The sequence below is a fragment of the Struthio camelus genome, chromosome 2 (assembly GCF_040807025.1).
Source record: "Struthio camelus isolate bStrCam1 chromosome 2, bStrCam1.hap1, whole genome shotgun sequence".
NCBI lineage: Eukaryota > Metazoa > Chordata > Aves > Struthioniformes > Struthionidae > Struthio > Struthio camelus.
The window spans coordinates 16,958,116-16,983,288 of NC_090943.1; the positions used below are offsets into that span (position 1 = coordinate 16,958,116).

At 38.7% G+C, this 25,173-nt stretch overlaps 2 protein-coding genes across 3 annotated transcripts in view; one reads left to right on the forward strand and one right to left on the reverse strand.

Moving 5' to 3' along the window:
- LOC138066370 (coiled-coil domain-containing protein 7-like) overlaps positions 1 to 11,439 on the reverse strand; it is a 37,326-nt gene extending 25,887 nt beyond the window's left edge. Inside the window, exon 1 of the mRNA XM_068936016.1 lies at positions 11,323 to 11,439. The gene's annotated coding sequence lies outside the window, so the exon portion shown is untranslated. The remainder of the gene's footprint in view (positions 1 to 11,322) is intronic.
- Positions 11,440 to 13,444: 2,005 nt separating this feature from the next.
- Positions 13,445 to 25,173, forward strand: part of EPC1 (enhancer of polycomb homolog 1) — a 72,901-nt gene continuing 61,172 nt past the window's right edge. For both annotated transcript variants that reach the window (XM_068934402.1, XM_068934403.1), the window contains exons 1-2: positions 13,445 to 13,618; positions 14,335 to 14,444. The gene's annotated coding sequence lies outside the window, so the exon portion shown is untranslated. The remainder of the gene's footprint in view (positions 13,619 to 14,334; positions 14,445 to 25,173) is intronic.

Sequence of the window (25,173 nt, forward strand, 5' to 3'; positions counted from 1 at the left end):
AGTAAATAATATGTTATAAATTTTGGGGACAGGAAAATACAAATAAGCAAAGGACAATAAACAAAGAGAAAAATCAGCAGAAAACGTCATTATCCTACTATATGCATGGATGATATGCCCACATCTTGATTACTACATCTACTTCTGGCAATCCTACTTGAGAAAGAATAAAGTAGTAGTAGAAAAGGTACAGAGAAAGGCAACAAAGATAAACTGAGGCATGGAACTACTTCAGTTGAAGTAAAGAATTTACTTCTGGTTTTCCCCAAAATACAGTAGACTCCTTATTAAACAGATATGATAAAGCTATAGGATTATGAATGATTAGATAATGTGAGATGGAAATTATGATTTCTTATTTCTCAAAGGAAACGGGGTGCAATGTTAGATGGTCAATCAGCCATTTACAAATGAAGTTGCAGTGGAAATCACTGGATATTATAGAAAGTAAAAATATGAATGGATTCTAAAAATATAGCTCAAATTCATGGAGTATATGTCTACTGATAGTTAATAAGCACAGTGGACCAGATGCAAACATAAGCTTAAGAAATATCTGAATTACCAGCTGCCAGAAGCTAAGCATATATACTAATGAAAGGATCACTCTGTATTTGACCTGCTTCCTATATTCTTCCCTAGGTATCTGCTATGGGTAGCAGCAGCAGCCTGACACTTGGTTTCACTCTATGGCTATTCTTACTTGCTCACATTATTAAGCAAGGTTTGCACAGCCAGCCTACATCAAATAAATAAGAAAAAGCATTCACCCATCTGCCTGTAGCCTAGACTTCTGTGCTTTTTTTTCAGCTTCTACCAGTCGTGTATTATTTGCCATGTTTTCACACCAAAGAAAATATTTCACAGATAACATGAAAACTCTCCTTTCCCCAACCACCTGGCACCGTTTTCTGCGGTGCCTTACTCTCCAATATCTGTTCTTTTCCTATGTTACTGAAATTATAAATAGTTGAAATGGTAGCATTACCTTTGTCAGAAAATAGTTCTTACTTCTGCAAGTAATAGAACTGGGCTTTTTGCTTGGTACATGCAGGTCCGATTAAGTTCTGTAAGTGCTAATTTGGACAAATTCCACAAATCAGGCAGAACGCATAGGGGAAAGCATTTGTTTTATGCAAATCCTTTAGTAGCCTGGGATGCAATTCTAACCAGACAAATGAACGGTTAACATAGTGGAGGAGCCAGAAAACAATCCCTAAAATTGCTGGCACTTAATTAAAAAAATAATTTAAATAATACAACTTTAGGATCCTGAAATAGTGGAATGATAGAAGCCTAGCCTCCACTGTAGCACTTCTTTGTGCATTTAGTTTTTCTAAGATTTTTTTTTAGTGGGGACACCAACATGGTTTCTCTGTTTTAATGAAATGAGTAGGAGTTTAGTATATTTAAATATACACGTATCACTGAAAGCTGGCAGAACTCTTACTGCAGTTAGACGTTAATTATACACACAGAAACAGACTGACAAAAACACAGTTTGTTCCTCTGTCAAGTATGATTGAAATTGGCCAGCAGGTTCAAAAATTATTAGAGGAGGACTCTCATACATGATTGTACAAACTCAGTTACCTTATGAAACCTGCTGCAGAGCCCTGTGAGAATTTTACAGGGAGTGCTATACAGAAGGAAAGGAGTTCTGCAATCTGCTATAATAGAGATGAGCTGAAGTAAAGGAATGAAAAGACAGTATGAATCAAGTAAAGAGAAATTCACACTAGTATTTTAAGAAACTTAACTGTGAGGGATATCTCAAAATGGCATTACTCCAAATGGGAAAAAAAATGCTGAAATAGTGCACATTTCTGAAATGCAGAAGAGAGCTAAGCTACTTTGTTTCATAGTAACAGATACATTTATAACCACCCCCTTTGGCAAATGTCTTAAATCTACCTGAAATAAAGGTCTAAAGTTTGATAAAGTGCAACCAAAAAGAGCATGTGGGAGCTCAGATCTATCTTATGTAGAATAATTGAGTTCAACTCATTTGTGAGTTCACAATGCTTGTGAAGTGCTTTCCATAAAAGTATTAACAGTCTTATAAAGTACTTTCCAAACAACATAAACTATCTTAGTTCATACCTCACTTTCATACTTTACAAGAATTATGAAGAGGTATAAACAGTGATGGAACTACCTAATATATTTGTGCAAAGTTTCACCATTATTTCTTTGTGCCTAAACAAAAGCAGCTGTACCTTGTTAGCAGTATCGTGTATCTTGTTAACTAACAGTAGACACTAAAGCTTCACTGCTGATTCTCTCAGTACTTCCCCTAACCACATAGAAATTGTCACTCTGTACTGTGTTCTGGCATTTGTTAGTCTTGGATATCCCACATGGCAAATATACAGGAGGTACTTCACTGTTTTTTAACGTTCTGTTGTCAAATCAAGTTATATTATGCACCTGGCTACCATCATCCATGGCCACAAGGCTGCAAAGCTCTCATATGCAAGTTTTTTGTATTATTCAAGTTTGAAATATTGCCACTATGCCTCCGCTGCTAATTACAGCAGAATGGACATCAGGGCTCACATCAGAATCTGAGTGGATAAGAAAGCTCCAGTCCAGTTACAACTCAATGGTTAAAACCTTGACAGAGAGGTTATAGCTACCATTGTACAAAGAGGGACGAGGAATGGAAGTTTCAAACTTGTTACTCATGGCCAGGACCACACATTGCACCAAGCAATATTAGCACAGGAGGTGGGCTGCAGCTCTGTTAGCATCTTCAGTAAATTACCATGCAATTACTGTGATGCATGTCAAAAGAGCACAGAAAATAACTCAGAAGAGAGTGTCTCACCAATCAATGCTGGAATTAAAAGGTCTTGCATATAATTTCATATAATCTGAGTTAGAAATCAAGTGTTTAGGACTAGAAGGGATACTGGCTTCTTACAAAATAAGACCATGTTCTAATGCTCCAGCCATTCTCAGTCATTTACTGTGCTAGACACCAAACCATCCTTCAGCAACAGCGGTATTGGTCCCAAGTCAGTACTACATGAATGGACAAGAACCTAGAACAGGGAAAAGAAACATGACTAAAGGTGAGACATAACACAAAGCCACAAGTTCTTATCCTTGACCCACGTGATTTGGTCAGCTGCCAAAAAAGACTGGAAAGTTATGGTATTTTTAATAACTCCATCAAGGGGGTTTCACTATGTGAAATAGGTTAATTACACCGATGTGTAATTTGTGCATGTGGGCTGAAAAATATGCATTGCAGACTGAAAAATACTGCATTATAGTTTAGAAAATGTATTCAGCAATCACAAGTTTCATTGTTACTTTGGATTAATAAGACACGATATTATTAAAGTAAGGTAGATGTTCTTTTCACAGTTTTTTTTTACAAGGCAAATATCCAAAAGACTTTGTAACCAGTTTTCTCTAGTACCTAGAGCCAGTCCTTAACACTGTGAAACACTGTGAAGTAGAACTGAATAATGACTTCAGAGCTATTAGTCAATGAAATAGTCTAAAACGTATATAATGCCTTACCTAGCCTTTAAAAAGAATCATCATGAACTATATTTACACTACAGGATTCAATCCAAATCTTACTGAGATATACTTTGGAAAAAAATCTCAAGGCAGACTCTTGAGATTGTTTTGTGCATTTTTTGCATGCCTACAGCCATGGGAGAATTTTAGCCTATTTTTCCCAGGGTTATTGATTTAAAGAGTCTTTAGCAGAATGAACACAAAACACACATGGTATGGTGTATATTTTCAGGACCATTTTTTGATCTATTGTGGTTCAGGCGAAGACTTTCTAAAACAAATTAAAACACACAGATGAGTGCTTCTAGACAGTTTTAATTTTGATTCTTGCCTTGATATTTTCTTAGAAGATGCCGTTCTTGGACCCTTCCTTAGATTGCCAGTACTATTCCTCACCTCTTCAGCCTGAGTTGCACAAAAAACTTTATAAGGCTTATTTTTGTGTTTGTTTCTTCTTTCTACTAAAACCAGTAGTCACAAAGACAGCTTTTCTCCGTCAGATAAACTCATTTTCCTTCAAGTTTTGGTGCAGCTGTGAAAAATTAGTAGCGACTTGAAGGAGTTATAAGACTTGGCCTTTCAAACACCAACTCTGTGGAAAGCTACTACATGCAAAATAGTACTAAATAGACACTAACCGTGTGCTTTCTGATTAAGGCAAGATCTGAGGCGAAGGGAAGATATGACTGCTAAGGCCCAGTTCAGACAAATAAATAAGTTAAAGCAACTTCAGGGCAGCGAAGGTTGCAATTATGCTGCTGTGCCACCTAGGGATCATGAAAGTGCAATACTCAGGGGCTTGCTCCAACAAATCAGGGCCTGGAAAAGCCTGGCCCTATTTTGCACAAGACTGGACTACCTTTATTTCCAGGATAACTCTAGCCAACAGTCACATTTACCTTTCTTTCTCCTACTTGGAGTAACACAAAGAAGGCACTAAGTCTGGCCCAAAAGATGTTGCTGACTTATGAAGCATCATTACTTACTGTTTGAAAGCTGTACTCCAGAACAAATGAGAATCCTTCAGAGTTAAGCTGAAATGCCACACTACTATTTATTTCTCCCTCTCCCTACAACTTGAAGCACTAAACATAACATTATCCTATATTTTAGGCCTGCTGATCTGCCAAACACAGTTATAAAATGCTAGTAGTCTGAAAGTCTTATCTTTTGGATGAAAGGAAAAGAAATAAGAGTGGCAAGGGAATAAAAAGTCCACGCACAGAGTTGCAAACGGAGAAAAAGAGAAAACTGTCCTTGGGAGAGAGCAGAAGGCACGGTTCCTGTGGAATGGAGAGAAAGAGAAGAACGAAGGTCATGACAGGTAGAGGAAAATAAAAAGCCATCTGAGAGAGAAAAAGAATGGCAAACCTTGATACAAGGACAAGCAGGGTGCATGGTAGTCCTAGGAAGGACTAAGAGCACCAGGAGAATCTGGGTGGCAACAGAGGGTGTTAGGTACTATAGGAGAACTAAGGAACACCTGCATCATCTGACAGATGGCAAATGGAGGAATAAGTACCAAAGAGACCTTGGCTTGTGAAAAGGGCTATCACATTCCTGCCAGAAATAAATATGGAACTCACTTGAGTGAAGACTAGGAAAATGCAATCGGTCCTTTGCATGTACACTGAGCACAACTCACAGAGCAGCAAAAGATCTTCCATGAGGCAGGCCAGCTTAAATTAACATTGTCCAGCTGGAGTCCTGGCCCGGGACACAGCATCTCAGTCAAAGTAGGCCAAGTTTAGAAGCAAATGGATGAACTAGTCCAAAGAACAAGGTAAGAAAATAGTCCAAGGCAAAACCAAAGGACAGGAAGGAAGGGAGTCCTTGATAATAAAGTATAGCAGAGCATCAGGTCAGGACAGAAAGACCTGTCAAGTAACAGAAGTCAAACATTAGGAGCATAAATATAGCCCAGAAGTATACTAAACCCTGAAGGACAGCTATTGACTTGCACTAACTTGAGGAAAATGCTAAATCACTAGCCAGTTCCTAGTTAATGGGACTTAAAAAATGGGGCTCCCCTCAGTCACTGCAGATTGCAGTTAGTCTTTCAGGATTTGCCCCAGCAAAATCCAAAGGAGTCAGCTGCATGATCTTGTAATGCTATATATTTCAGTATACGCTTAGGTCTCATCTGTGAAAGGTTCAGGTGCAGTGGGAACCTAGTTACATTTTATATTTCACTATTTTAGCTTAAGAGTTGAATAACAAAAACTGGAATGATTTTAAGACAAGGAACTTCAATACCTAATAAACATGTACTAGAATAGACACTTTTGCTGGACAGTTAATATCTTGTCATTTGCTCCCCTTAAAAAATCTTTAGTGATAAAGCAGCAAATATGGCTGCAAATAACTTTTAGACTATAAACTACTCAGACACTAAAAGATTCAGAAAACTGAACTATTAGATCTTTCAGGTTTCAATAGCATTCAACCACAGCTAACTGGCTTCTCTTTTCAGAAAATACACATTCTTAAAATGCACATTTTCATTCTCAAAAATTAATTATAAACTAAAAACTTTTCAATAAAGTTACATCAGGAGAAATGTAAATGGCTATTAATAAGATAAAAGCTAAAATTATAAAACATAAAGCTATAGCATCACAAAAGAAATTCCATGCTAGTTTTAAAAGTGAAAAGGAACCTTACATGGAAAGGAAGTAAGCAGCTATGAAAGTAAAGTATATATTTATGAACTGGTAATTGCACTGTTCTTCCATTTGTTGACTGATAACATAACTAGATTAAGTTAGTCTTTGTATGTCAGGCAAAGCTGAAGGCTTTTTCCTGCCTTGTACCAATGTTACAAGTCATAACTGACCATTTACCATAGTAAGCGTGCAATTTGCAAACCACCTAGAAACTTTTCTGTTAAGATTTTTGTGCAACAAACCTGGATGCTGTGCATATTCTCCGTCTTTGAACAAAAAGGCTTTGGTAATATTTCTTGGAAATTTACTGTGTAAATATGGTGATGCACGTGGCAATGCATGTACTAGATGTAGTGAGCAGAATGGTTTCTTTTGGTCTATTATTTTTTCTTTGTGGAAGCTATGTTTTTTTGACGGAATCAAATAACTCTTCTTGCCCCTTGCTGAGAGCTGCTGGTGCCATTAGGTCCATGTGAGTGGAAGAAGCAGGGCAAGAAGCACGCTTCTTCCCAAGCCTCTGCAGCACAGGCATGAATTTTACTATCATCTCTGCAGTACCTGTGGGAGGGTGGGGAGACTGAGGAAGGCAAAACCACGGCAAGCGTGACAGAAGATATCCAAGACATTATATGAAAAGGCAGCATCCATGCAACATGGTATGTCTACTCACATATACTTTCTGTTGCCAATTGGTTACAGTTATTAATCAACAAGCTAGTGACGTTTGGTCAGCTTAGTCTTCAGAGCTTTTTCTGACAATAAGAAAAAAGCTAGGAGTAGATACTTTGTTTAAACAGGGAAACAGGGAAAGTGGTAATAAAGATATATGACAAGCTAGAATCTCTAGAAAATTGATAACGATGTGAAAAAGCAAAGAATATTTCATCAGTAGAATTAAGGCTACAAGAAGGAATCTAAGTAAATTTAGGTAAAAAACTCCTAAGTATTGTATTTGTTCGAGTGATTTGTTGCAGCTGATAATAACAACACAAAAAAGCACAGATGTCAAATAGATAATTCCAGATTTGAGCATATGATGTAATAATACCAGAGGTTGTATATGAACTATTCTGTTTTCCAACAGTAATTAACAATGATATGAAAGAACAGTCACTATATTCTGATATCTTACAATAATTAATGCCTTATCGTCTGCATTCTGGAATTTCTGATGAGCTGACCAATGGATGCATTGAGCTTGCTGGCCAGAATTCACCTTCTCTGATTCTAGGTACTCACTGAAAAGTACCCAAGCTGAAATAGTATTATCTATAAAAGGCTAAACTTTGTAAGAAAGAAGGAGAAAAAGCTAAAGCTTTTATGACTGCAGTTCACAGTCTTGCTCAATCTGGAATCATAAAGGACTTTGGTTCAGTCATCTCAGACCTAAATATTCTCAAAGCAGTATGCAACTGTAGGCTTTTCTTAAATTCCCCTTCCTATACTCATACTATGTTCATCAAACTTTTACTGACTAAACTGGCTTCCATTCAGTATGTCCTCAGCATCAGAACATTTCGTAAAAGAAAACTGAATTGTGACAGTATTGCCTTTGCCAACAAATGATGCATTTGTTTGCAGCAGCAGAGCAAATGAACACTATGAGTGACTCTGAACAGTTCTGAGATGTTTTCAACAGTGGCCCTTTATTCGGAATGACAAATGTGAATTCGGACAGGAACAGATAAAATCTACTAAACACATAAACCAGTCAACAGGCAAGTCAGCTGAACACAGATGGACTGAAGTCATTGTTCACCTTGTCCGAATCCTTGACATTTCTGCTGAAATTTCCTAGGTATAATAAATCATCTGGGAAAATTATCTGCAATACAGCTCATCTGATACAATCTGTAAGAGATCCCCTTAATTATCAGAAGATAGAAACCTGAGAAAGAAGGTAACAAAACATGTTTAATAAAGCCAGAAGCACCACTCACATGTTCCCTTGTTCTGGCACAGCACACTGTAAACAATTCAAGGGCAGTAACAAGAGCTGTACCATACAATCCGGGAACAATACTCACAGAAGAAGCATTGCAGACATAACAAAGGAAAAAAGGGAATAAATTCAAGTGAAAAAGATGCTTTAACTGTTACCTGTGCTTGCAGACATCTCAATGAATATTCATTCTACTTCAATTTTAATAAAAGGATGAGAACAAGGCCTTTGTGCCTTACTGAATTCAAAAGCACGAAATAACCTCCCACCTACAATTCCAAGACCTGGGAAAAGGCCGATGTGATTCTCTTTCAAGCATCAGCATATAACAGAGAAAGTAAGTGGAACAAGCCCAATCAAGCCATTGCTAAGGTTAAAAGAAAGGTTTCACAGCAGTTTTTTTTTTTTCTAAATTTGTTCTGAAATCAAACCCAGTATTTCCCCATTAGCTTCAACATTAATAAAAATTAATCACAGACAATTAAAGATTAAATACAGGCAGCTAAAGGATCAGGAGCTTTAGAAATACATCCGTGCCAACACGATATGGCCGAAATATTCTTTTAATAGGTATATTACCATATAAGACCTTTCCTAGGAACAATTAGTTAATTCTGAAAGAATGATACACGTTGATTCCTACAATAATTCAACACAAGATACTTTCCAAAAGCCAAGAAGGTTGTTAAGGTATAAATAAGTGTAGGTCACAAGCAGAACAATATGAACGTTGGGTCTGAGTAGGTACTTTCAGACCGTCATAGAAATAATGGGGGGAGGGGGGAAAGCTATCTTTAGGGCAGCATGGCAGACTTTGGCAGCCATCAGCAGCAGATGTTTTGGAGGTTTACTTTTGTTTTTCTAGAGACTCCCATGCATTTTTGTAACCAATTACTTATCCACCTATATTGAGTTGGCTCTTGTTCCACAGCTTTCATCACCGAACATTATCCTAAAACCAGCTGAACTATCGCCAGCAGACCTTCTGTTGTGAAAAAGATAAGTGATACATCTACCTGTGAGGCTTCTGTGATTTAAATCAAACTGGATCAATCATAAAGTATTTGAAAATGTGGTCCTGGCAGAAAGAAATAAATTCAGCAATGGAACTTCAGCATTCGATACTAAGCAAAAGCACTGCCTGAGGTGAGATCAATGAGAAAATGAGCCCTTACTGACACAGCTCACATTACTTAAGAGTGTGGATGAGAGGAAAAGAGTGGAGGATGGGTCATTGATAAGAAACAATTTGGATCGCTTTATTAAGCTAGGCACAAGTAAACAGTATAAATCTATGTGCAGGCAAAAGCAAAATTCCAAGAACAGCATTATGTCATATGGGCAGAAGGGAGAAGCCGTGGCTGAAAAGAAGTGACTCTGCAGAAGATACAGAAATTAGTGGGATAGTTTGCTGAACATGAGTACCCATGATGATAATGCAGCAAGAAAGCTACTAAAACTTTAGGATGTGCAGAAATGAAATCAGGAGTTACTTTACTTCAGTATTTGGCAAATAGTTTAACAGGCATGTTGCGCCTGTTTTCGGTGTCCATGATTCACGAATCATGAAGGTTACCAATAAACTGCAGACAAATCAGAAGAAGATCAAATCTGTTTAACAGAGAGAGATGTTTTATAAGCCATACACTCACACAGAAACAGAAGTTGGACAGGGAGAGATGGAAAAAGAGATTTAAAAAGTTACAAAGTTAAAGTTAAATTTCACATGATCCGAGTAATCACTGCAACAATTTAGTGCAGATTATAGTGGATTTTTTATCACCATAAAATTTCAGTCCAGATAGGATGCTTTTAAAAAATGTCTGACCTGGCTCACATAAGAATTAAGGCAGGGGAGTCTCATGTCTTCTGTTACAATATAGGCAGGCATCAGTGATCCATTCTTAAGTTATAATCTGTGAATTTTCCATACTACAGCAAAACAGTCTCTTGAATTCTTCAAGAGCAATTATGCAGCTATGTGAATTATATCTGTTGAATTAAAATGCAAAATATTTATACATTCAATGATCTTTCAACTGAAAAGCATTTAATGTCATTTTTTTTCAAAAGGAAAACAAGTGATCGTTTAAATTACCAGTTGTAAAAGCTCTTTGATATATTTCAGCTATTGCTGTCTATCTAATGATTTACTGACTGAAAAGGACTGATAATCTAGTTCCTAAAGACATCAAGAAGAGTGTCAGAAGAATACATACACAATGCCTTTATTGCAAGTGTGGAGACAGAGACCTGCTTGGAAACTATGCCATTAGAGGTAATGATAATAAGACGATGCCATTTGAATGTTATCGCTTTTTGGCCACTCTTTTGTGCTAGTCTAAATTCTAAAATAGAGCTAGTTTGTTTCATGCTTTCGTACACTTTTTCTATTTTTTTCTATTGTCATGCTTTTGAGTAAAGTCCCAAGCATTCCCACTGAACACTGGACAAAACTTTAAAAAAAGCACAGAATGAACAGAGCATGGCAGATGGTGGTGCTCTTCGGAGTTACTCTCAGCAACAAGAAATTTAACTTAAGCAAGGGCAGTTTGCAAAGCATGAGAACATACTGTTCAGCTTTTCTTAGAAAACTTATTCAGAAAAAAAAAGCTGAAATGCAAATTTCATTCATCTTCTCAGTCCACAGCTTTTAGCACTTGATACACACTATTTTCAGTTAAATCTGATGATGAGATCAAACATAGGAGAAAATCAACACGGGATAACAGTTACCACACATGGGCTCGTCTACAGTAGTAGTAAGCTTTAAATCAGAAGGAAATTTCCTGTAGTTCAGTTTAGCCTGTGACAAAAGAGCCCAGTCAAATTATTTCACATTTTCCACATCATAATACTCACAGACGTTTACCAAGGCCTAGCTGATCTGAGGTAATTTACTGAGTTGCATTAACTTGACACATTTAGCTCTCAAATATGTAATGACTAGCCAACACACTTAAGAGCTCCTCACATAATTGCTGTAGGAAATATAATCATATCCAAGGTATTTAATGCAAAATAATTACAAAAAAACCAACCAAACAAACGTGCAGCTGCTGCTACTGCAATACAGCTACTAAATGTGGATAAGAAAGAAAAAAAATGTTTAGAAACCTAAAACAACATTACATAAGAAAGAATTCACTGGGAAGGGCATGAGTCTACAGACCATACCTCTCCTCCAAACCATGGTTTGCTCTCGCGATGTAGCTGCTCTCCTCTATGCTATAGGACAGGGCTGTGCGGCCCTTCCTTCATCCTCACCATGCAGACTAGTTAGTTGAGGGTGGAGGGTGGTGAACGTTTAATTTACAAGAAACCACAAGGAGGTGAGGGCTTCTTGCAAAACAGGTGACAGGAAAAGGAACCCTTCCAGTGTGCCTGGTTGTTTTGGTCCCGGTCACATGTGTGCTTATCTGCTGGTTATTAGCTAGCTTCAGGTGACACTTTAGTGAGCAGGTGTTCATATAATGAACGCTGCCACCGTACGTAGTGCTAAACACAATTTTACGAATTCACTAAATACAGTTTGGGAGAGAAGTTCAGATAATCAATGAGGAGTCTTCAAACTAATGCTTAAGAAAAACACCTTCATTCCTATAAAGACCATGCTGAGTTTTTAAATAAAATAATTAATCTCAGCAGCTACATCTCCTTGGGCCCAGATAATTCACTATATCCTTTTTTCTAGGACTTTTTAGGCCTGGCTTATGCTTTTTTCATGTCACTCTGCCTTTTGAATTTTCATTGCCTCCCCTTCTTTCTTGTATCAAACATAAGCTTTACATCTTTATTTTCAAGGCTTTCATAGCCTACTTCCCCCCTATCAATTTTCTGTCATTTAAAAAGGATAATGCCAACTTTTTTAGACTTCCGTTGCTCATCTGCTGCTTTTTCTGGCAAACAACTTTGTGCTGTCTTCTATGCTGTCCCTCTTGTGGAAGTTTTCTTTAAACAGCCACAAAACCGATTCATTTTCTTTATCAAATCCCACCTTCAGTCTTCTTTACCATGACATGCACACAGAAACAAGTGTTAGGCTGGTGGTGAGCTGGAAACAGTGCCTTTCCTGCTGATCAATACAGTCTCATTGTTTCCCTCATCTGCCTGTAGCCATCTGTTGTCTTTTGTCTTATACTTGAGCTCTTCAGGGCAGGAATTATCTTTTTGCCCTATATTTCTATACGGTCTACCATCGTAATCATAGTCCAGGATTAAGGCTGCTAGATACCACAATGACGCAAACAAACAATAATAATGACAACATTTTCGTGAAGTCCATTGGAATTTAAGGCCTAGAAAGAGGAGGTGGTTCAGGGGAAAAAAAAAATCACTAATTTCACTGATTTTTCAGTGCCTCTGAAAAAGGTTTAGAATAGCAGGGGATGGGAATATTAATTCACATCTTTTTATATAGCAATGGATCAGGCTCAGCGGGTCTGACAGCCTGCCTCCATTGCAACTCCTACTAAAGGCAGTAAAAAGACTCCCATGAGAGATGAATCAGGCCCTGTGGAGCCCGGGAAACTGTATGGTAGAGGAGCTGTGCTATTGCCTAGCAAGACTAGATGGCTCAGAAAGGGGAGCACATATTGACATGTTTATGATCAACTCGAATTTAAATATGCCGTATTTGCCTGATTATTCTGTAAAGAATGAACGTCAGAAAAAAAGTTAATGGCTGCCAAACTGCTCAAGGTCATAAAAAATACGAGAAAATCCAGGATTATTTCCACAGAAACCATAATTCAGCCAGCTTGCTTTGAACAACAAATGCAAAAATATAAACATTACAAAATGTCTCTTCACATGCAAGAGGCCTAAACGGCAGTTGCTGCTGAGGATACTCATGTGAACGCCCTGCCCGTGTCTGCATGCTCGTTTGCAACACTATAGCACCTTACGGGGGTAAGTCGATCTCGCCCTGAGCACTAAAAGTGTGAGAATTTGCCTGTGTTTTCACAGCACAGCTACAGCAGCCACTACCTGACTCAGCTCACAAAGTAGAGGCACAGCATCAAATTTCCCAACCCACTTAATTTGAAAGCCTGCCAAGATAGGTGAAAGACCTTATAAATATGTAAAGCAGGAAGTTCAGATTACACAGGGATGTAAATTGCCAGGGATGGATGCCCTTGGAAAAACAATAAAAACGCTCGGCAAAGTCCAGCGTTGCTAAACGGGCTCCGCTCGCCGCGGTGCCTAGTGGTGCCGTGCGGAGTTTAGCCGCGGCATTGTACTTTTCGTGCTGATTTTATTTTGGATTTCTACCACTTCCTGGAGGCCAGGGGGAGGCACAGTGGGAGGAACCAAAAAACTCGGTGCCACAGCCATTTTGTTTGTGGGCAGCATGGTAGAATTCTGTCAGTCAGTATAAGGAGGGGTTTTTAAACCAGTATTTATAGAAAAACTATTCCTGCCGTAACGGATGTATCTGTTGAATTTAGTATTAATTTAGTTCTTTCGTAAGGTAGGTATTTATCTTTGTAAGTAAACCGAGTATTGGTTGGGATTCAAGCCTCCCACTTTCAGGGAATCCTGGATTTTGTTTCAGGCATGACTGGCTTTTCTGGCTGCTGTGAGGTTGCCGAGCTGCAACAAGGCTGGTGTGCTGGCGTGGGGGTCGCCTGGTGCCGGGGGAAGGCGAAGGGATGCGCTTATCGGTAGAAACTTGCTTCAGGGGCTGAGGTGGGGGAAGGGAAAAATAGCAAAGTCTCTGAATTATTTTCTCCAGCTGTCTTTATTTATTCATTCTCAGGAGGCGGTTGCTCTCATTGAAGGCAGGAAAGGGGGGGGACGAAGGGGACGAAGCGAGCCGTAGTTTTGCAGTGTCACCGAAAACCAGCCGCTAGACTTTGGTCCTGTGCGTTTCAAAGGCGGGTGTAAAATGGCACACTGCATTTTTCCAGGCGGCGGCGGCGGCTGGCGGGGGGGGGAGCGGGAGCGGGCGGGGGCGGCGGGGCCGCTGCCCGCGGAGCCCATCGCCGCCGCCGCCGGCCTCGGCAAAGTTGTGACCCCGGCGGCGCCCGGCCCCCCCGGCCCGGCCCGGCCCGGCCCCCCCGGGCAGCGCCCGCAGCCCCCGGGGGAAGCCGCCGCCTCCACCGGCCATCCTGGGGGGCGAGGGGGAGGGGAGAGAGGAAAAAAAAAAAAAAAGTCTCACTTTTTGCATTTGCGAAATATTTTAAGGATGTTGGGAGAGCCCTTTGCAGCATGGAGGTGGCTGGCTGCCGGAGAGCGGCTATGCAGCCCATATTGTCACCGCCGTTTTGCAAGGACTGCCTTCTTCTTCTTCAAAGGTAAGTTTGTGATTTTAACCAAAAATAGCCGTGGCTGCGTTTTTTTTTTTTTTGGCCGTGTATTTGTGCTGTGGAAGGTTTTCGTTGTGTTGGTGAACAAAACAGCTTTGTATTTTTCTCAGCTTTGCTCTCGTGTGTATTCCACCCAGCGATGTCTCCTTAATTTCGACGATTGCCGAAGTCAGTTTTGTTTCCTCTTTAAAATTTAAGACACGCGAAGCTTAACAGCAATTTAAGTTCAATTTAAGAGTATAAGAACTCGGATGTTTCGAGATGGACTTGCCTTTTGGTTCTGGCTTTTTGTTTGAGCTTTTTCTTTACCGAATAGTAAATGTGTTGGTGGCCAAATATTTTGCTATCTTTATAAATATAACGCAGCTCTAAGATACAAAGAAGCAGATTACGTTGCTATATAGTCTGGTCGCGGCTAAAAGAGTTTACAATGCCGTTGGTGATGGCTCTTGATGGATTACTTCGGTCTAAAGTAAGGGGGAAAAACTGCCCTTGGTGTGATGAAGGTGGCGATTGACATAACAGGGTTTAGATTAAGTTATGTCTGTTACTGAACAGTGACCTTTTTATTTGCAAATTAGCGCTCTTATGGCAATTAGCTTAAAGCATTAGTTATATAAAGGTCCTTATTGCACCACGCTTCATTTAGGTGTCTTGCTTTTGGGGGAGGGGCGGGGGGTGGTTTGTTTGTTTGTTTGTTCCTTTTTTCCTCCGAGAAGGTACATTTGGGAGACATTTTGTAATTTTTGGCATTTTTCTAGGCGCATTTTTTTTTTCACACGGTGGGAGATCTTTTTTGTTTTGCCTTGATCTGTGTTGGTGGCGCTGTGGCGCTCCGAAACGCCTTGTGGCCGCGGCTCTGGCGGGGGAGGGGGCCGGGGCCGGGGCCAGGGCGCAGGGAAAGGTGGGGCGAGATTTCATCTATTGTATCTTTTCCTTTTCTCTTTATCAAAAGTCGCCGCAGATCAGTTAGAACAGAGGGTTAAGCTGTATCTTCGAAAGAAAATTGTGCTATTGCGTGAACTATGGCCCGGAATAGGCATGACCTCACCCTTCTGCTGTTTTGTGTAATGAAGCAGGTTTTTTTTCAATCCTGTACCTAGAGATCAGTTTTCTTCGGTAATGAGATGTTTTTTCAGCCTAATCCCCAAAATGATTTTGCAGTGGCTGCAAACGAAATGTTTCTAAATGTTTTTTACATACAATATGGAAGGCTTTGGTATACGTTTGTTGTGCAACTAGTCCATTGTTTGCTTGTTGTGAAGTTAAATGCTATATTCACTGTGGGTTATTTAAATCTTAAGGTCCCTATTTTTCGTGCGCTCGCATATGCAAATTTTGTGTTGAGGTCTAAGTGAGTTTAGATTGTGTATAAAGATGGGATTGTAAAGAATGTGAAATCTAATATGTTTCTTTAGGTTGTAAATAGGATTCATTTGAGGTGGGTGGGTTTCTTCTTTCTTGTTTCTAATTGGAGCATGAGTTTGTGTGTGTGTGTATATGTATGTGTGTGTATATACATATATTTTTAAATATGTGTTGTTTTCTTTGTTACATCTCAGCTTGTTACTGATCACCTCAGTTGGAGGTACAAATGTTTTGGAAGGCTTTCTGCTAACATCCATATTATGTATATAAGAAAACAGAAGTGATTAATGCTCTAAGAAGATGGGTGGGAAGACATAATCAAGTAGATCATGATGAGACTGTATTAGAAAACTCAACAGGTTTAGGAATAAATTTAACATTAAATTTAACATATATTTGAGGAACTGGTGTGGCTGCTATTTTGGACTGATGTGAAGCTGACAATTTCACAAACTTGTGCACCTATTATATTTTAATACTTTTTATTACTTTTAAAGAATATATTTAACAAGGATTGTACTATTTGAAAACGGTCTCTAAACTTTTCATGACTATTTTGACCTTCAAGAATACATTTATATTTTCTTCTAAAGAAAGCTTGCTGATTGTTTTTCAGGTGCAATTGTTTAGTTTTATGGAAACTGATACAGAACTGATATGGTAGTACTCTGTAATGGCCATGGAAAAAAGAAAAAAAGGAAGGTTAGATCCACTTCTGTCTTGGACAAATGTGTTTTGTAACCTTTCTCTGGTGAGAGGCATTGCTATCCAAGACAGCAGTGAGCTTTCAGCATCTCTCCTTTCTGTCAGACAAGGCCTGCTTTTGTGAAGTCTCATCTGCTGCAGAGAGTCCTGTTGGCCTAGGGTGGTGCAATATGACCGTTACATCTTCAGTGCCCTGGCACAATGCTTAGATCTTGAGGAAACTGTCAAGACTTGGGCCTTCTGAGAAAGTGAGAATTTTGTTCAGTTTCTGTCACTGAGATCTAATCTCCACGTCATAAGGTTGGCAGTTTGGGTTATGCCAGTGGAAGCAGAGACAATGGTTTTTGAATCTATTAATTATAAATCTTAGAGAATCACTGGATTATTTACATCTTAGTAATTCTGATACAGCTTTCATTGGCCTCTTTGCATTGAGTAGACCAACGAAGGGAAGGGTCAGTGTGCTGCTCTGTGGACAACAACACTGAACAAATGAGAAACTGCAGGCAATTTCATACTTCTGCTCTTCTTGTCCTCGGCTATGGAAGTGGTGAATTCCTGTAACTCCAGCCTGCTGGCCATGAATGAACCGATTGCTAGTGATCCTGCTGTTCAGATATTACTTCTAGATCAGGCAAAGTAGCAAGAACATGGATTCTGAGCAGAAACCTGCTTTCCATTAACTTGCTCCTTCTCCCATTCAGTAGGGGCTATTCTTCAATATTGACTAAGTTTTTGTTACTTTCATGTTGCATTTTATGAACATGACTATTCTTACTCCTATCAAAAAATCTGAGGTGAGAGAAGGAGTGGAGTGCTGATTCTGTGCAATTCAGCTGTTTCCTCACTTCTCTCCAATTTCTTTCTTGAACTGCTATTAAACGAGAAGAAGCAGTTCCCAGCAGCTGTGGTGCCAGCAAGGAATAAGAGTTGATTAAGATTCTGAGTTCTCTTGGAGCTAAATCACAACTAATTTATCTTCTGCAGAAATGCCTAGAAGAGTCATTACTGAGGGATAACTTTCTTATTTCTGCATCCCTTCCTTCTGAAATGTCTGCATACCCATCTGTGGAATACTAGGATCTAAATTTTAAATTTTATTTTATTTTTACTATGAGTTTCTTACTTTTCTCCCCTATATACCCCTCCATTTCAGATAGCAAAGATAATCTGTTTTTCTACTAATGTACTTTCCAGTTTACTTAGAAGTTCTATATAGATTCCATATACCCTTTTAACCTACTTGGGTTTTCTGGCCTAAAATTGTTTAAAGTGTAGCATCCTACTGTAAGCCAAATAGTCTTTTTCAAGACATCAGCACATCCCAAATGATTTATTGAACCAAAAAGTACTGTGTGCCTTAATGACATAACTATCACATTGATCTTTTACTGCCAGTATTATTAGTACTATATACCCAGTTAGGAGCCACAGAGTTAAGATAGCTCTCTTCCTAAAATTGTTGTAGAGATGCGGCTATACAGATACTAGTCAGTTTTAAAACTTGAAATGTAGCCAGCTTTCAACATTAGCCAATAAAAATATGAAGAATTTCCTCAGATGTATGCTAGTGGCATAAAAGACCATGGTTTGGGATTCAGTTCAAATAAAAGCTCGCTCATATATTATTGTTCTCTATTTTGAGGGTTTTTTGGCTGCTGTTTTGGGGTTTTTTTTTCTTTGTTTCTTTCTGTGTGTGGTAATATGCCCTGGTAGCTAGGATTTCTAGCTGTTCCTTTTTGAGGGCTTTAAACTATCCATTGGTTCCTTGATGCAACACTCAACAAGGCTTCAGGAGAAGGGGGAAAAAAAGTCACTTTATTCTATAACACCATTGACATAAAACCTGTTTTTTCACCTCTCTTATTTCGTGACTTCGTTATCTATTGTTCTCCACATCATAAACTTCAGCGTCAAGTTATAGTATTGAATCTTTGGGAGTAAAGACTTCCTTCAAGGGTAATGTTTTACAGCTGGGAATAAAGGATGTGTATTTCTCTCTTGCTTTGGATTTTCATATTCTAGGAAGTTAGGTTCCTCTATACCTCTTGAGTGTTAGGAAATAATCTCCTCTACCTTTTATACACCAGAGGATAATGCTATAGCTAAAGCATCCTACCATCTTTGGCATTCTTTTATCAAATATCTCAGGAAGTTAAATTATGTTGTAGGGAAGAGATCCAAGTCCGAGACAATCCCAGATTTTTAAGTGCTTTAATAAACATATGGGGGAAAAAAATCAGTGCTTTGGACTACAATTTCTCTGGTTTGTTGTTGTGATCAATTAAGAAAACTCGTATGCCTCTGACACATATGACCACGTACCAGAGGCTTCAGTCACAAGGGCTTCTTTAGAGACTTTGCTAAGTCGTGTTTCCAATATATCATGTTACCACTGGGTTGTCCTCTAGCCCCTAGGAGGAAGACTGTTCTAATACTGCACATTTCCTTAGTAGGATATTTTGTTCACAAGTCTAGTCTCCCTACTAATAAGATACTAGGTATAGCCTAAAACTGTGGTCAGAACTTGACCATTGAAGTTGGCATCACAGTGCTAAAAAAGTAAGAATCATTTTTGCAAATTAATTTACTGCCTAATTTAAATATGCCCTATAAAAACAGTGGAGAGAGGTGGGAACTGCCAATTAACATGAGCGCTAATCTACACTAGTAATGCAGGAGGTTTGAGATACTGTTATAGAGGTCCCAGATAAATGGAAAGCTGCTCAGAGCAGTACACTGCCAGACAGTAGAAAACAGTAGTTGCAGAAACCATTGCCTATTGGTGTGAGCACAGCACAGATATGAAGAGCTCCAAATGTTAGGCTTTTCTGTAGTGTTGAGGGAATTCAGACTTGGAGCAATGGTCTCAAATGAAGGCTTTGACGTGAACTCTTCAAAGCTCTGGGCCGCTCTGCAGCAAAGAGCGCAGAGGAAAGGGAAAGGAAGGAACTGGATTTTGCGGTGTGTTAAGCACTGGAATCCCCATGCAAAGAGGGAAAGGAAGGATGGGGTGGAACTCATTCCTGCTCCTGGGGCTGCTTTATAGATTTTATTTGATTTGCATTTAAATGCAAAAGGTAGGAAGTCCCAGGAACAGTAACCGGTATCTAGGACTCGTTCCTCCCAGAGGAGTCCCCTTTTTGTCAGGTTCTGTCTTGCTTCCTCTCTTGGACCTATGCCTACAAGTCTATGGTCAGATATCTGTAAAATGAAGGTAAAATGAAGCGTTAACTGGTGCTTCAACAGATTAACGGTAATTATGCTTCTGAGGAAACTGAAATCACTGTATCTGAAGCACTCAATGTGGAACTCGCGTCTCCTAACTTCAGATAGGTATTGTTAAATATGTCTCCCTACCCCTTGAAAAGAAATGAGTCAAATTGCATTTTTAAAAAATCCAATTTGGAATACCTACTTTGAGATGAACCGTATTTTAAACTTTACTGATTAACCTGATGAGATCTCCACGTACCTAGCACAGATATGAATGTATAATAAGATAAATCCCTCTCCTCGGAGGTTTTTTGTTTTTTGTTTTTTGTTTTTTAAACACTATGCCTTGTGCACAATTTAAGTAATGAAAGGTTAGTTCTTAATCCTTTTTCCCATTCAGAGTTTTAAGAAACTCAGTAAATGTAAGCAAGAGCTCCCTGGCCCTAAAGAGAGGCTTTTTCCATATTCGTTCAAACAGTTTAAAAAGCAGGTGATTCAGATCTGGGCCTCTCAGCATCATAGTCATCCGTTAGGACCTTTATAAGTCTACTAGGAATCTTGGTGTTGCCATAATATGATGGATTAAAAACATAATTTCCTCAAAGGGTCCTTTTACTTTTTACTTTTAATTTGTAAGGCTAGGCAGAGACACAGTATCTGTTATCCTGAGGAGTCAGTTCAAACAGTTGTTCCTTAAGAAAAGCTAAAGTTTAACCGCCGACAGCTATAATACAGAGCAGTTATATTATCTCTGATGACCTTGAAAGTATTAGCACAAGGCAGTATGTGTTGATGCCATAAGGCAATGTGATTGTGGTGCTCTCTTTGCATTGTGACTAAGGCTCCATTATCTTCTAAAGAGAAACCACACTGAACAACAAACAGAAAACAACTTGGTTATGTCTGACCCTAAGTATGTGCGTTCTGTTCGGCCCGTTTCCGTTTAGAAATCACTCAAGCAATGAGAATTCCACGAGAAAATGTTTGAATTTCTTTTGTCAGCTTTGAAGCAGTTTCCTACCTAACAGTCTGCTGTTGGGGCAGTTTATGGGACTTGGAAGTTCTAGTCAAGCAGGCTTTCAGATCAGCTGCTTTAATATGAGAGGCTGTTTTCCTTCCTGCCTTCTATGTTCTCCCCTGAAAAGTCTCTCTTTTTTTTTTTTTGTTTAATTAGGCTGTGTCCTTTTGTGTTAACACCCTTCTTGAGTTGCTTACGAATCAGATGAATTTCTGCAGGCTCAGCACTTGTGATCAGTACCTGGCTTGTGAATAGGTCCCTGCATCAATGGCCATGACCTGTCTTTTCCTCTTGGAAACATCAACAGAGGGCCGAACAATAGTAAGCTAAACCCTTATTCAGTAAGGATAGGACAATGTAGTATCTGCATCTGAAAAGATAAGCCATGACTACTTAATACTGTAAGTGATCTGAGAAAACTGCCCTCCACCTAGCTGTGTTTCTCAGGCTGGCCTCGCACTAGGCTTAGGGATTTGGAATGACACAAATGGGGTTTCCTACTCTGTTTGTGAAGACCTTGGACTACCCAGCCTGTAACTTCAGTCTGCCTAATCTCATTTCAGAGTGGGCAACCACTTAGGCCAACGTTTTGGTAAATCAGCTTGGTTTCACGAGCTCACCCATTTTAGAGACATAAAGAAATGGCAGTAGATTTTCTCTTTCTTCTCAGGGCAACTTCATTTTTCTGTCTAAACCGGAACACTTCTCTCAACATCTGCCCGATTCCCACAAGTCTTTTGCACTCTCTAAATGTGAAAAAACTTCTGATGATTTGTTTTTGTCATTCTAAACCCTATCACAGTTTTCCAATTTTTTTAAATGCCTCTGATACTATTATTAAACAAAAAATGAAAATAGTCTTATCAGTTTCTGCGTTCGGATCTAGCCTCCTCTGCTGGCTACATATTCAAACTTAGTTCTACAGGTGTTTCTCACTAATATAGTGGTATTAACTGAGTCCTCTGAAGTCTGCAAATAAGTACTTGCATACAAACATGATCATGGTTAGTTTGTATCCCAGAAGACAAATGATACTTCTATAACGCGCTCTCTTATGCTTAATTTAGAAGTAAAAATCAAGCAGCAGTGTGTAGTGTAAAGGAAGTCCACGTTGAAGGCTGAAAGAGTTCTTGCATTTTCAAAAAAAAACCTCAGAAGTGCTATCAAAAACTTCAACTTTGAGACTAAGGAGACAAAGGCTAGTCAAGGTACATGACTGTTTAATATGACTTCTATGTTCTGTAGGATTCTGTGTCAGTATGTGAAACCTCCCTCTGTATACAAATGTTTTAATGTGTTAATTTTGCAACTTCAGACTCTTTAAATCCAAAATCTGACTTTTTGGGGGTTTTGTTGTATTTCAGAAAGAAACTCAAACATGATTTTAATACTGACTTGCAAGTCAGGATGTCTATCACAGGAGTGGAAGGTAGTAAAGTAAATGATTTAGAATAAAAACAAAAAAAGTTAAAATCATGCTTTATCTGGATTAATAAATATTTGCTGTGTCATGACACATACAGAGCCATACAGTTAAAACAGTAGATTTTCTAAAGTTATGCAAAGGAACATAGCTTGGCGCCAGAATACTCGCCTATCCCAGGTCATTCTCTGAACACTGTGGCAGCCTAAGGTTTAATGTAGCGTGTGTTTTTTACTTAATGGTTAAATAAAGGGTTCAGGACAGTGTGCATCACCACACCTACCATTAGACCTGTCTATAATCATAACTTCGACCTCTCTGCACCTGTTTTACATTTTAGCCTTTTGCCTTATCCTGTGTAGAATGTCAGACTAATTTATACTTTTAATTTCTCTTAGCTATTTGATTAATAAATTAGGTTTGTGTGTTAGCTCTTGCCAACGCAGCTGCACTTTTTGCAAGCCCAGTCCTCTGCATTTCCAGAAAAAGACAGGATTTTTGCCCTTCTACTGGTAATACACAATTATGAGATTAAGCTCACTGGACTCAGAAATTATTCATGTGTTATAAACCAATGTTTACAAGAGTCCTTGCCCAAATAAAGGGTGGGTAGCCTGTCTGCCAAGTTCGGTTTTTTTGTTCACCATCATGTTTCAGGGTAATTGGCCTGACAGAAGAATGAATAGTCATTTTAATATAATTATGTGTTGTACTTCAGAATACAAAATATTATCGATAAAAGTTTGTTTGTTTATTCATGAAGTCCTACTAATGGCCATGATCTTTTTGCCTGTGTGACAATGTTAGTACCTGATCAAATATCTACTTAGCTGGAGAATAATACAGAAGTTTATTTTTGGTTCTGCACACCTGTGGAAACCTAATTCATGGATGATCATCATGTATTGTAAACGCTCAAAAGACTGGGGAAGTTCAATGACCACAAAAACAGAGCCTTTAATTAAAAGCTTCTCAGAACTTCCTAAAAATGGTTATTTTCTTAAATGACTGCATTAAAAGGGAGCTTGCCTACTGAAACTGCTGTTTCTGCAAGCTCAGACTAGGATCCCACTGGTGAACTCTCCAGCTCCTATAAACTTCAGTGGATGTCACAGCAGCAGCCAAATATAAAGGTCTGTGAGATCAGCAGGGCTGCTGAAGCTGTTTTATACATAGTTCGTTTACACATGTATTCCACTTTGGAACTTTTTCACTCCTTAAAATGAACTGCTAGTGGAATATGAGGAATTAAAGTGAAAAATAAGCTCATTTTTGGGTTACAAGATTGAAGAGTACCTGGAATGTGTGCAAAACCAAGCTGGAGATCTATCAGAAACTAACCATGAAACCAACCATAAAACCCATACCAGTAGTTGTTTTAAGTCTGCAAATAATTCCAGAATAATTATTTAGAAATATAATTAAAATAGAGCTGGACAGAAATTGATACCTAGAAGCAGTTATCATCTAACACTGAAGCAAAGGGACTGGTGTTAAAGAGATTTAAAATAAGCTTACTTTGGGTAAGACCTCTCAGTCGTTATTCACTACAGCAACTTTTAAAACAGTAAGAGAGTTGTATGTGAATCACTAATACAAGGTACTGAACAAAGCAGTCTTGCAAGAAAGATACAGTGTAGCCGCAGTCAAGACTTTAAAGGCTATAGGTGTTAAAAGTAGGAAATCCTAGACTGCAGGCTATTTATAAATATGTTTATATTTATGCTATAAATTACGTTATTGAAATTCAGTGCTTGTCCTGAGTGCTAAGCAAATACTGTGAGGCAATGAACTAGCTTCAACAGCTGATGTTTAATCTGCTGGTCCAATTACTAATGAAGTTTTATATTCAGCACTGGCCTCATTATTACCCCAAAAATGGGAAAATAATCATTCAACTTATTGATACAAATTGTGAATAATTATACAAGAGTATTAACAAATTTTAGCTTAGCCTAGAACCTCTGTAAAAAGAGAAACAAACTGTTAGAGTGAGGGGGAGTAAGCAGAGCATCAAATAATTCCTAGTGGGAATTACATATTTCATGTAGGCTGTCCTGCTGTGATTAATAAATCACAGCATTGGTATTCTTACAAATCACCTAGACAGTCACTAGAAAAGAAAATGAATTTAATGAATAGACATTTTTCAAATTATAGAACAGAGCATTAAGAAGTCAGACGTTTGGAGATATTTTGTCTTTTCCCTTAATTCTGCAATTACATTTTAAATTAATTGTTTTCTTTCTTTCTTCCTTTAGTATATAGGAAACTACTTAATCCTAAAGATTAGTTTATGGAATTAGATGACTAAAGCAAGAACTTAAGGTGTCTAGCACAACATTTTGAAGGGAACACACAATATGGAATTGAAGAATAGAGCAGCAACTCACAAATTTATTATTTCTTTTAGCCCTTCAAATTCTTAAGATAAGTATTCTGAGCATAGTAAAACTTAAAAAGGGGAATATATCTCTTTTCATACAGAAGAGTCTTGGCATGACTAAGTTTTGCATTTTTATCACCGCTATCTCTAACAGAACAGCCGCTTCCACTATTATGCGTTTTCCATACACACATACAAACTGAAGTCTGCTGAACAAGCCGTATAAAGGAAGCTAATTCCTTTCTGATAGTACCAACCTCTCCCCTGCCCCCCCCCCCCCCCAACTCTTTGTGCTTTCAGGGACATTTAGGGTAAACTGAGAATGATAAAATTGGCTCATTTCGTACCAGTAATGGGACAAATACTGAGTCTTTAAGATGGTAACCCCACCATCAGGAGTAGCAAGTCGCAGGCTTTCTCTGCTCCTCCTGGGGAGGCAGACTACCTGTGCTATCTTCAAGATCCTTCTAGTTATAGCTATAAAAGTAGGGATGCTGTTAATAGCTTTTTGCTACTCCTCAGTTCTTTATTTCCTCTTAATAATAATAGCAAGCGTCCAATGCCTTTACCTCTCTTTCTGCCATTATAATGTAGCCCAGTG